General features: G+C 43.5%; 1 non-coding gene across 1 annotated transcript; it reads left to right on the top strand.

The window, feature by feature from the left end:
• The first annotated feature begins 7,550 nt into the window (after positions 1-7,550).
• Trnal-caa (transfer RNA leucine (anticodon CAA)) lies at positions 7,551-7,625 on the top strand. Its single transcript has one exon. It is a non-coding gene; the product is annotated as a tRNA-Leu (tRNA).
• The last annotated feature ends 217 nt before the right edge of the window (positions 7,626-7,842 follow it).

Raw genomic sequence — 7,842 nt, 5'->3', positions numbered from 1 at the left:
ACGCCCGGGAAACCTAATATTAACGCTCTCTGTTCGCAGTGCGAAGCAAAAAGCGCGAGTTTCATATCACTTGCCGACGGAGCTCCAGAAGCAACGTGAACCCAGTATTTACACTCAACCGAGCTACGTTTGCAGAAAATATACCTACTTTAACGCAGTTGCGCTTGTAACGCTACTATTCGGTATAACGTTGGCACAGTGCTGACCCAAGAACAGTGTTCCTCTGTGTACTTTGAATTTCGTGATATCGCAGTGGATATGAATCACAAATAAAACTCTTGTTGTTCAAATGGTCGCTTAAGAATCTGGAGCACAAGTAAACATTTTGATTTCACGAAGTTGTCGTTATTACTTCCATCATAGTTTTTCTGCCATTTTACGGGTGTTATAATTAGCTGATAGTATGAAATGATGCTAACAGACTGCAAACAATGAACTGAAAGATGTTATAAGAGAGTTGGTCATAAAGATTTAATTACATCTTGAGCAAATAAAATTATAGCAATAATTAATTAATTTTTGGTTTGTTTCAGGTTGAAACGTTGCTGCTACTGCGATTCGTTTCATTGTTTAGAGTAAGTTGTTATATGCGATACGTTCTAAAGATGCGTACATGTGTCGCCCGAGAGAACACCGTGCGTGAATATAACTGGAATGACACGTGGGAAGGCGAATGCCTTGCGGAGTTTTTAGAGCAGAGGCCTAGCACGGTTTGGCCGCTGAAAGTCGGGTTTTTCTTTAACGCTAGCGGTGCACTTTTGATGCTGGGCGGAAGCTGGCTTATACTCCGATTAAAATAGGTTTTGGATTGACTTTTCAGCAAGTCGTGAGGGAGGGGCCAGATACCAGCCAATCATAGTTCGTTCTCGAGCACCACATTGTTGCTGTGTTGCCCTTTTTCTGGATGCGCGTAGCGTGACTGGCTGCGTGCCGACAACTCTGCCTCCACCACTGTAGTTATTTGTTCCAGCTATAGCTGGAGATGCCCATTGCATAAAATGGTAGTATTGCACGGTACTTTGATACATAGGGAATGCATTGCTATCATCGCAAACTTCACTTTATTTAGATTGTTTCTTTCATTGATTTTATTGATAGCTCGCATGAAGTAGAACTCGGTGTTTTTCGAATGGGTTTCGGTTTCATACTCATGTGGGCAACGATGTCAGCACAATGTTTCATCACTAATTCTAGTAAGATGCTGATGTCGGCTCTCTCAACTAGACGCAAATACGATTCGATGTTGCAGCGCCTGTGCTGTTCAGAAGTACGATGCAATGTTCTTTCGGACATGCATGCACGTTCAAAGGAGCAGTCACTGTGGCGACAACAGGCGTCGTGAAATACATGAAGTGTGTTCGCAGTTGCGAATATGGACAACCATCAGCTGTGTAATGGAATGATGGTCATGAAAATTTGTGCTGGACCTCTCGTCGAAACCAGATTCCCTTCCTATCGCGAGCGATCGCCTTTCCGTGAGTCTATACAGGCACGACTGCCAGCTGGATCCAAACTTTCATATGTCGTCAGCCACGTATTTACAACCTGCACTCGCACATCCATTATGTATAGTCCTGTACAGGGTAGACATTTTAATTGAAAGTCGCTTGCATGCGTATCCGAACTTCTCATTGTACTTCTGAACAAGACAGACACTGTAATATCGTATTTATGCGCCGAAACCAGGCAAGTTACTGTCATTTAAAATGTCTCCTCTGCATGGGAACACAGACAATGAATGTATGAGTGCAGGTTGTAGACAGTTGGCACATGGAAGTTTGGATCTAGCCGTGAGCTGTGCTCTGATAGCCAAATGGTGAGGCGACCGCTGGCGAGAGTGGAAGATCGGGCTTCGAGTCCTCGCCCGGCACTCCATTATACAGGTGATGGTTCTCCATATTCCCAGCTGCGAATGCAGTTCTTGTAGAGACAATTTCTTTAAATGGTTTAGGACCATTTTCTCGAGAATTATCTTCAAGTGCTTAGGAAAATGTGTTACACAATTGACATTATTTGTGGAAGTGAAGCCCACATCTACGACTATTGGGCCCTGTTTATTCCTTGCAGCTTTGCACTTTCTCATGAATAATATGAACTGTTACTTCTTAAAGTCTTCATTGTCAGTGGACTTTTGCATTCTCTCGATGGGTTTTGTATAATGTTAATTTGCGAATCCACCATTGTCAGACTTACTAAGCGAACTGTGATTTACATGTCAGGTTTTTTATGTCTACACTCATCCAATAATTTTAATACTGACGATGTTTCATCATGATCAGTAATTAGCTTTTTTTAATTGCATCAGTTGCAATTAAATGAGAGTCCATACACTCAGATTCCAGATCAGATAATCTCATTACTGTATTGTACCTTCCGTTGATGAAATTCTGGTGTATTCAATTATAGCACTATCACTAAAGTTAAGTTGATATGCCTGTAAAGTGATTACTGCAAGCAAATGAACTAAATACAGATGTTTACAAATTAAATGTACTCGATTAAGTTTATCCATTGCTTACATTAAATGTACTCAATTATTGACGTATTCTGGAACGGCAACATAGTGCTATCGCCGCCCTCGGTTGATGGTAAACAGCAAGCATTTGCTATCTCCCCGGCTACGCTTCGTTTTATTTTGCTGGTGGTGGTGGGACGTGCGCTCCGGGTTCACGCCTCTGCGTCACGTTCGCGCGTTATTACATTGCTAGCAGGATCGCCGCACCATTAATGAAAACATATCGCCAGGATCACCAACAAGGCGCCGGCTGGTGTGACCTAATTACCAACAGCCGCCTGCTCCCTCCCCACAGCCGGGGCGGAAAGCACGTTCCTCCTTAGCGAAACTTGAAAAGAGGTAGGTGGCGCGGCTTTTAATAGATACAGAAACAAAAGTTTCTTGGAAAAGATTGCTGCGGAAGGGACTAAGATGTTAAATTTCACCGTCTGCCTGGAAAGTACAGTCCCTTTTGAACCGTGAATTTACTTTCAAAGCCTTTTGTTAAGAATTTACTTTATTTACTAGCGATTCATCAAGAACATTAACATATTTAATCACACTAGCTGGGCGTGGAAGTAGTTGCCAGGGAGTAACTGATGAAATCAAAATGAAATTGCTTTTAACAAATGGGATAGAAACAGATTTAAAATTATTGGCAGAAAGCACCCTCTAAATCTCAAGTTACAATTTATTTAGAGGCGGAAAGAAACAAATTTTTGAGTGTATGAGCTTTCGGGCTGAGAACCTTGCCGCTCCCTTTTAACATGGTCGTAGTCACGACCGCTGACAACAACCTCTGTAAGACTACACAGGTGCAAATCTGCAACACACCAGATTACCTTAAAGTAAAAGATTTAACAATTCACACAAGCACGCAAACTATGCACCCCGTAGGAGGGATCGAAATGGTACAAAAGACTAAAATTAAAAGATTAACTTGTCACCGAAGGTGCAACTTGATTTTAACTTCTAAGAAAAGTCTTACGGTGGAAGGGTGGCAACTTCATATACTAAAATGACCAATTGAATAAAAGTCCATGAAATGCAATCTTACATAAAATTATACAAGGTTGGCCAAACATGCTCTACAGTAGACATATACCGCCTCCCTAGATGATAGGCAAGATAAAAACATATTTCAGGGATTAGGCCGTTACACTTCAAGCAATAAATTCGTTAACACACCGAATCCGACAAACATGACAGAGGCAGCTATTAACGTACAGCAGATTGTTATCGAACAACCCGAACCGCAGGTTGAACCCGCCCCTACTCCACAAGGGAAAAACGGACCACCCAATTCATAAATAACCACCTTCCTGCGGGTGGGCAAACGGAGAAGAATAGTGGGACGACCCCAACACAAAGCGGCTGGTGACCTCACCAAGAAAACAATTAGAATTTAACAATTAAATGAAATAAAATATCACTTCTAATAAACTGCGATTTCTGGCGAAGTCCTGGCGCAGCACCTCCAAAACGCTCTCCCGAACCGTCCGCTGCGAGCCGCTTCAACGGACGTAGGAAGGCGCGCCGATCTCCCGTCTCACGGCGTCGCAGCTCGTACCGGCCAGACCGATGTTGTGGGTTCACTCCTGTTGCTCTCGTGTCGGCCGCGAAACCACTACCCCTCGCTACACGGCGCGGCCCACTGGACTCACGTGTCGACCTCACATGCGCCAACGCTCAAGGCGCACAAGTCATCTTGTGTCTCAGTGTGCGACCGACCAACCGATCGATCCAACCGCCAAAGACCGTTGCCTGAGCAACTCGAGCAGACTGGCGGCCTAACGCGCAGATGCAGGAACTAAGCCCCCGACCAGGTGACCACTCGTTGAGTTCTCTCACTGCGCCACAAATTCGGACGAGAGACAGACTAGCAAGCTGGGGACGAGAGACTGACCCCAGACTGACACGAGACTGACCCACACTAACTGTCGAGCTCATAGGGCCCCTTAAATGCACGTGAACAGGCAACCGTTCCCCTTTCCCACCAGAGGGAGACACCAAAGCTGCGATTGCCTCTAGCGGCGCCACCGCCAGAAACGGAGGGCGACTGCTTCACACAACGTGCTGCGTCGCGCTCTTCAAAACGGCAATTTTTACCACGGCTCACCTTTCTTTTCAGTTCCCATTCCGAAACTCAGCTTTATTCGCTCTTGGAAGGCAATACATGCAGTTGTTAATGAACCAGCTCACGCGAAAACACACACACACACAAAATGTTAGTCCACTGATAATATCATTTTTCGAGTCCCTTCCTTATTTCTCTTCCCTCTGTGTGTATTGTTCGCTCTTTCTCACTCCTCCCCCTTCTCTACGTAGCTTCCTGCACCCTTTATTATGAACAATATTCTGTGCTCAAAATATTAGTAGCTCATCATTTTCGAATAAAATTTCAACAGTAGACTTTTGTTGGTAGTAACAATATTTACATGTTTAACTACATGAACCGACAACAGAAGTTGTACCTACTTCTCTGCCACAGCGCCTATTGCAGAACTGAAATGATCGAATGGCATTGTTGGCTGGGATGTCCCATTCGCGTTCAGCCGCCAAGTGAAAGTCTTATTACAGTCGGCGCCACACTGGGCGACCTGCGGCCGATGATGAGGATGAAATGGTGATGAGGACAACACAACACCTACTCCACGTGCGGAGGAAATCTCCAACCCGACCCCGAATCGAACTCGGTCCTAGTGCATGGGAGGCAGGCACGTCACCATCCAGCTAAGCAGGCGGACATCACAGAATTATTACCTGTGTACAACTGTGCGTGTGGCAAAGTCGCTCTTAATCTGATGATTAGTATCAACACTACGCTGCATTTTGTATCATTTTAACTTCGGTCATCATCAGTTGCCGGCCGCGGTGGTCTCGCGGTTCTAGGCGCTCAGTCCGGAACCGCGGGACTGCTACGGTCGCAGGTTGGAATCCTGCCTCGGGCATGGATGTGTGTGATGTCCTTAGGTTAGTTAGGTTTAAGTAGTTCTAAGTTCTAGGGGACTGATGACCTAAGATGTTAAGTCCCATAGTGCTCAGAGCCATTTGAACCATCATCAGTTATTTCTCTGCCCAAATAGCAGAACTGACCTATTGTTGTTAGTGTCTCATTTCGTAATTTAGTTCCGTCGGCATCACCTGATTTAAATCGACTGCATATCAACACTAATATTTTATTTTTGTTGATGTTCATCCTATAACCTGTTTTCAAGACACTATCCATACGGTTGAACTGCTGTTCAAGACATTTGCTGTCTCTGACAGAATTACAAAATTACACTCTTTTTCGAAAACTTCAAAGTTTTTGTTTCTTAACCCTGAAGTTCAATTCCCTTTTCAAATTTCTTCTTGGTTTTCATTATTGCCTGCTAGGTGCTCAGATTGAATAACATTCAAATTAGCTTTAACCCTGCATTAATCACTTGTAGGCATGCCATTCTTCTGCAATGAAGCCAGTATCATCACTTACTAAACTAACGGTTAGGTAAAATTCATACTACGGCTGTTAATAAAATATCGACATACCGATATATCTAATTTTTTCAATAAATTTCGATGTATATCGGCTGTACTTTCCCCACAGATATATCGATACTGATATCGAAATGACAATATCGACAGAGTCCTGTGAAGGGAAATGCTGATGTTATGGCGCTTGGCGCTACCGATAGAAACACCAACGTTTAACTTCACGTTTGCAGTTTTGACACTACGAGAGCTAGGTCACTGGTATAGCAAAAAAAAAAAAAAAAAAAAAAAAAAAAAAAAAAAAAAAAAAGCGAAGTCTGTATAAGTTGTTCTAGACAAATCCGATATGTGACCGAAACCGAACGACAGACCCATTTTATACCTTTTATTGTGCTACTTACAAGAAGTTACCATTGTTAGCAAAGTGGTTATCGCCAAGCGTGAACTTGCATCGTGTTCCTTTCAACTCTCGCTCTAAGGGTGATGTACACAATTTCCAATGATAAATCAGTACTTAAATCTACATCTCTAAAACCGACAGTATATTTACAATGTGCAAACGATATTTTTATAGGAGGGTACGCCGATATTTTTTCAGTCGATATATGGATTATATTTTCCATATATCGAGGGCCCTTAGTGATATTTTTTTAAATATCGATACACCGGATTGCCGATATTATTAAAAATATCAGCAGTCCTAATTCACACCCTTCTGCACCTGCCTCCCTTGGATTTGAGACTATTATGTTCTTCTTGAAATACGAGGCTATTTCGCCTGTGTCACATATCTCGCATACTAGGTGAGCATATTTATTGAAAGGGTTTTGGAGAAGCACATTACAATTGCCTACAATAATGGCACGTAGAAGAAGATGTAATTAGGTGAAAGACTGACTTTAACTCCACTTAACGAGGGTTTATTCAGCACTTGCACATACAAGAGCGCGGATCGAACTGCCTCCGGCCAGAACACATACGTTATATAAACGGTTACAGAACATTCCAGTACAATAGAATGAAATTTTCACTCTACAGCGGAGTGTGCGCTCATATGAAACTTCCTGGCAGATTAAAACTATGTGCTGGACCGAGACTCGAACTCGGGACCTTTGCCTTTCACGGGCAAGTGCTCTACCAACCATTTTTTGTATTTTGTTCATTGTTGATCGTTGTGTTTGGTCGTTGCGGACGTCACATGACATCCGTTCAAGTTCGTTTGTTGATCCTTCTACTCAGTTTTTTACTACAGAGGACAACCAGCTCTCTGACCGACCACGCTGAGCTACCGTGCGGGGGCAAGAATACGAACCTATCATCAAAGCAACAGACCACCAAATCCTCTGCCAAACTGAGCTACCCAAGCACGACTCACGCCCCGTCCACACAGCTTTAATTTCGCCAGTACTTCGTCTCCTACCTTCCTAACTTCCCCTAGGCTGTGGCTAAGCCATGTCTCCACAATATCCTTTCTTCCAAGAGTGCTAGTTCTGCAAGATTCGCAGGAGAGCTTCTGTGACGTTTGGAAGGTAGGAGACGAGGTACTGGCGGAATTAAATCTGTGAGAACGGGGCGTGAGTCGTGCTTGGGTAGCTCAGTTGGTAGAGCACTTGCCCGCAAAAGGCAAAGGTCCCGAGTTCGAGTCTCGGTCCGGCACACAGTTTTAATCTACCAAGAAGTTTCATTCCAGTACAATGATTCTTGACATTTGTGGCTACTTCTAGAATGTACTCGAAACGAATATAGAAATTAAAATTTTACAGTTCATGTTTTGAACTCACGAACGTCCTCGTAACAATGTAGTGTCATAACCACTACGCTACAGTGACTGTGCTACTCAGCTTCTTCTGTGACAATGTTATAAACATTATGCT

This window comes from Schistocerca nitens, chromosome 9, assembly GCF_023898315.1.
Source record: "Schistocerca nitens isolate TAMUIC-IGC-003100 chromosome 9, iqSchNite1.1, whole genome shotgun sequence".
Taxonomy (NCBI): domain Eukaryota; kingdom Metazoa; phylum Arthropoda; class Insecta; order Orthoptera; family Acrididae; genus Schistocerca; species Schistocerca nitens.
Note: the sequence above shows the minus strand (reverse complement) of the source record. Positions and strands in the feature narration are given on the sequence as shown.